This window comes from Rhinopithecus bieti, unplaced genomic scaffold, assembly GCF_001698545.2.
Source record: "Rhinopithecus bieti isolate Rb0 unplaced genomic scaffold, ASM169854v2 scaffold_22439, whole genome shotgun sequence".
Classification (NCBI taxonomy): Eukaryota; Metazoa; Chordata; class Mammalia; order Primates; family Cercopithecidae; genus Rhinopithecus; species Rhinopithecus bieti.
The window spans coordinates 214686-220036 of NW_016810838.1; the positions used below are offsets into that span (position 1 = coordinate 214686).

Here is a 5351-nt window from a genome sequence, read left to right on the forward strand (position 1 = left end):
GGCTCTTTTTTGGTTCCATATGAACTTTAAAGCAGTTTTTTCCAATTCTGTGAAGAAAGTCATTGGTAGCTTAATGGGGATGCCATTGAATCTATAAATTAGCTTGGGCAGTATGGCCATTTTCACGATATTGATTCTTCCTATCCATGAGCATGGTATGTTCTTCCATTTGTTTGTGTCCTCTTTTATTTCACTGAGCAGTGGTTTGTAGTTCTCCTTGAAGAGATCCTTCACATCCCTTGTAAGTTGGATTCCTAGGTATTTTATTCTCTTTGAAGCAATTATGAATGGGAGTTCAATCATGATTTGGCTTTCTGTTTGTCTGTTATTTGTGTATAAGAATGCTTGTGATTTCTGCACATTGATTTTTTATCCTGAGACTTTGCTGAAGTTCCTTATCAGCTTAAGGAAATTTTAGGCTGAGACAGAGTCTCGCTCTGTCACCCAGGCTGGAGCACAGTGGCGTGATCTGGGCTTACTGTGAGCTCCGCCTCCTGGGTCCACACCATTCTCCTGCCTCGCCTCCCAAATAGCTGGGACTACAGGCTCCCGCCACCATGCCCGGCTAATATTTTGTATTTTCAGTAGAGACAGGGTTTCACCATGTTAACTAGGATGATCTCAATCTGATCTTGTGATCCGCCCACCTCAGCCTCACAAAGTGCTGGGATTACAGGATTGAGTCACCGCGCCTGGCCCCACTGCATTCCCTTTTACCATTCATTCACTCAGGAATTCAGGGCTTGTGTATTTGTTACTGGATCCATACCTGTCTAAATCCTACTCCTGCTTCAAGACCTAGAAATCTTATTCAAAACAATGAAATTACCCCATGAAATCTTCATTTATTCTTCTGATCAGAAATGGTTTATTCATCTATCCATTCACTCACTTATTCAAATAAATATTATATTAAAAACCTACTGTTGACTGGGCTCAGTGACTTATGCCTATAATCCCAGCACTTTGGGAGGCCAAGGTGGGTGGATCACGAAGTCAGGAGTTTGAGACCAGCCTCTCCAATGTGGTGAAACCCCGTCTCTACTAAAAATACAAAAAAAATAGCTGGGCATGGTGACACATGCCCTGTAATCCCAGCTCCTCTGGAGGCTGAGCCAGGAGAATCTCTTGAACCCAGGAGGCAGAGGATGCAGTGAGCCAAGATCCTATTGTGTACTCAGTCCTAGTCGTACATGTGATTGTATTGTATTATCTATCCAAATACTTACTGAAACTAGAAATCTATGGGGCACGTATATAACCACTCTCTCTCAATCTCTTACATTTAATGCATCAACTCTCAAATTTCTTCATTAAATATATCTAGGATCTACGGACTTCTTTTTACCTCTGCTGCCATGATCTTAAGTCATAATCAACCAAGATATCTTCAGAATTGTTCAATAGAAGGCTAACTTTTCTCCTATATCTATCATTAAGACAGCAGCATGAATGATCCTCTAAAAATGTAAATCTCATATTGTGCCTTTGCTTAAAATGTTTCATCGACACAATCCTAAATAATCTAAGAAGGTTCTTCTAAGAACTTTACATCTAAAATGAGACCCACAAGATTTACAGATGCTATTCAAAGAACTAGGGAAAAAATCAGTGACATTATCAATAGCGTGAAAAAGCAAGCCACAGAGTTGGAGAATATATTTATAGCACTGGGCTTATTACAGAATTAAAATAATAATAAAAGGCATAATTGTCCGCTCCTCCACAACAGAGAGTTGAAGAATAACAAGTAACAAGGAACATAGCAAGATCCCAGTTTAAAGGATGTCCAATCTAAATAGAAGGATAGGATGCAGAAAAAAACATAATGCCCAGTGTTAGGATATAGGACTGGATCTCACCAAGGACTGGTGATCCAAGTAGCACCAGTTAGTGGACTGAGAAGCTTAGTGTTTTAAATGTGTAAAGCTTCCATCTAAGAATGCCAGCAAAGTCGAAGGGTCCCACTTCCTTCCAGGTACCTCAGTGCTTAATCATAGAGTAGAAGAAAATGACTTCAGAGTTTCACCAGCTAGTATGCCACTGGGATAAAATAAAACTTGTTTTCCTAAAAATGAATGCAGGTATTGGAGGATGATACATGTTGTTAGAATCATGGCACGCAGTCATGGAAGACGAGATCACAATCTCACATACTACAAAGAAGCTACATTTTAGACCCACTCATGTTAATATATAAACGAAATGATGCTTCATTTGCCATTTTGTGCCTTGTCCCTAGCTCCATGCCTGGAATCTTTCTTGACTATTTTCAGGTACCCTTGCTTTGGGGTTGTCTATAAGAGCAGTATACAGATGAGGGTGTTTGTGTAGCCCTACAAAATTAGGGCTATGGTTGTGTAGCCATCAATCTGTGGAGACCTCACAGAAAAGAGAAAGATGTGATTAAATGTCATTCAGTCAATCTGAAGGAGAAAGGTCAGATAGAAAAGCACATAGGTTGACATGAGGGAAAATTGAAAGTCAGAAGAAGAATCAAAGAAAATTTTGGAAGTTTATCTCCATAAATATTCACTGTAGACACCAGAGGCAGGAGAAGCCTACTCTCTACAGCATGTTTAGATTTTTAAGAGAATTGAGCCAAGTCAGGAAAGTACCAGCCTTGGAACTAGATTAAATTAATACAGCTTTGTCAATAGAGCTATCTTTCCCATGAAAGATAATGAAAGAAAAAAATGGCATATTATCTACAGTCTCTGGCTGAGGAAATTTAGGAGTAAAACATGCACTGAAAGTTGCGTTTTAAAAAAGTTAATTGAGTTTTGATGTTAAGGTTTAGAGGTAAAATTAATCTAATTAAAAGGGACCAAAAGGCAATGGCTCTCAACCCTGGTGGCACATAGAAATATTGTGAATACCTTGACCATTTCTCTGAAATTCTGATTTAATTGGTCTAGGGAGGGCATCTGAACATAGTCCCAGTCCTCCTTCCTTCATTTTTACTTCCTTTCTTCTTCTCTCTCTTTCTGCAGCTATTTGGATGTAAGATAAGGGCCTGAAATAGAATAGTAGCAATCAAAATGGAGAATAAATTAACATAAAAAGACATTGTTAAGGGAAAATATGACAGCTATCTTGACTATTAAAACCTAGCTGGATTTAGGAAAAGAAATCTTTCAATACATCAAAGAAAACTACAGTCTTACAAGGCTAGTGGTTTATTTTTCCATTAGAGAAAAGAGAGACAATGATGGTTAACAGTAAAGTAACCAAAATATTGACTAAATCACAAATTAGTATCGATAACAACAGCAAGCCCCCTCCTACCTCAAATTTCTCACTTACTGGTTTGAAAAAACCTTCTGGCTCCCCATTGGCTCTGGTAAATTCTAATCCCCTTAGGCTGTCATATAGAGCTTTCTTTTATTTTTTTATTATACTTTAAGTTCTGGAATACATATGCAGAACCTGCAGGTTTGTTACTTAGGTATACACGTGCCATGGTGATTTGCTGCACCTATCAACCCATCATCTACATTAGGTATTTCTCCTAATGCTATCCCTCCCCTTACCCCCCACCCCCCAATAGGTCCTGGTGTGTGATGTTCCCCTCCCTGTATCCATGTGTTCTCATTGTTCAACTCCCACTTATGAGTGAAAACATGTGGTGTTTGGTTTTCTGTTCCTGTGTTAGTTTGCTGAGAATGATGGTTTCCAGCTTCATCCATTTCCCTGAAAAGAGCATGAACTAATCCTTTTTTGTGGCTGCATAGTATTCCACGGTGTATATGTGCCACATTTTCTTTATCCAGTCTATCATTGTTGGGCATTTAGGTTGGTTCCAAATCTTTGCTATCATCAGAGTGAACAGGCAACCTGCAGAATGGGAGAAAATGTTTGCAATCTATCCATCTGACAAAGGACTAATATCCAGAATCTACCTGTAATTTAAACAAATTTATAAGAAAAAAATCAAAAAGTGGGCGAAGAATATGAACAGACAATTCTCAAAAGAAGACATTTTTGCGGCCAACAACCATATGAAAAAAAGCTCATCATCACTGGTCATTAGAGAAATGCAAATCAAAACCATGATGAGATAGCATCTCATACCAGTTAGAATGGCAATCATTAAAAAGTCAGGAAACAACAGACACTGGAGAGGACGTGGAGAAATAGGAACGCTTTTATACTATTGGTGGGAGTGTAAATTAGTTCAGCCATTGTGGAAGATGGTGTGGTGGTTCCTCAAGGTTCTAGAACCAGAAATACCATTTGACTCAGCAATCCAATTACTGGGTATATTCCCAAAGGATTATAAATCATTCTACTATAAAGAAACGTAACTGCATGGTACATCAATGCAGAGGAAATTTAACCTTGATCGAAATGTTTTTAGGAGAACAATAAATGTGGAGATTTACTATTGTTGATGATGATGTCATTATGAATTCATACATTAGAAATGTAACTCAAGTGGAAAATGAACTTATATAGGATTCATTTGGAATGAATAGGAAAATATATGGAGATGAATGGGAAAATAAGCCTATATGGGATTCATTTGGGATATATTGGAAAAATCAGAGCAGAAGCTCTTTCCAAGAAAGAGACAATGGACATCATGGGAACAGTGTTGGAAAAAAAAATTCTACTGGATTCAAGAGATATTTGTAATGAGCTTAAGGAATTTGTGGTGACTTAAATGTTTGGTGAGTAGAGAATGAACCAATGTCACTGAAGTTTCCAGTTTGAGAGACTGAAAGAGTGGTACCACAATTTGTAATGAATGAATCAATAATACAATGATAAATGGTTTGATTGGGAGAGAGCTAAGAAGTTTAGATTAGGATTTGTTTTACTTGAGACTACTGCAGTAGTGCCTGGAGAAAATGTCAAATACAGTCAGAACTGTAGAGTACACAAGGAAGAGTGTTGTAAAGAGAAACAGAGATTTAAAACTTCAAAGCTTATTCATTGTAGTTGTGATCATGAAAATTAATGAAATAAGAAGAGCAGAGAAAAAAATAGAAAAGAAGCTAGAATAGATGTTGAGTTTTGTACCTGACACCTAGTTGATCTTCAAGTCAGATATTAAAATTGAAAGTACAGGCCTATATTTTTTAGAAGAAAGCCATAAGAAAGTGTGGACCTGTAATTTGTAGATTAACTGTATTTTAAATAATGACATAGATTTGGCCACATTTAACAAAAAATGTTATCTAAGGAGATAATTGAAGTGAACTGACAATTCTTAACTTTCTGTGGAATTCAACTTTGAATGTTAGCATACAAAATGTGAGCATTAAAATATTTTATTGAAACTTTAATTAGTTCAAGGTAATTAATAAAATATTAAGGTAATTAATAAAATAAATAAATAATAATAA

The 5351-nt window shown here is 37.0% G+C and overlaps 1 long non-coding RNA gene across 3 annotated transcripts in view; it reads right to left on the reverse strand.

The window, feature by feature from the left end:
• LOC108542783 (uncharacterized) overlaps positions 1 to 5351 on the reverse strand; it is a 38991-nt gene that overhangs the window by 14357 nt on the left and 19283 nt on the right. Inside the window, exon 1 of one of the 3 annotated variants that reach the window (XR_001889368.1) lies at positions 2880 to 3424. The exons of the other annotated variants lie outside the window; for them this stretch is intronic. This is a non-coding gene — a long non-coding RNA (uncharacterized LOC108542783). Of the gene's footprint in view, positions 1 to 2879; positions 3425 to 5351 lie in introns of those variants that run through there. 3 annotated transcript variants of the gene reach the window in all.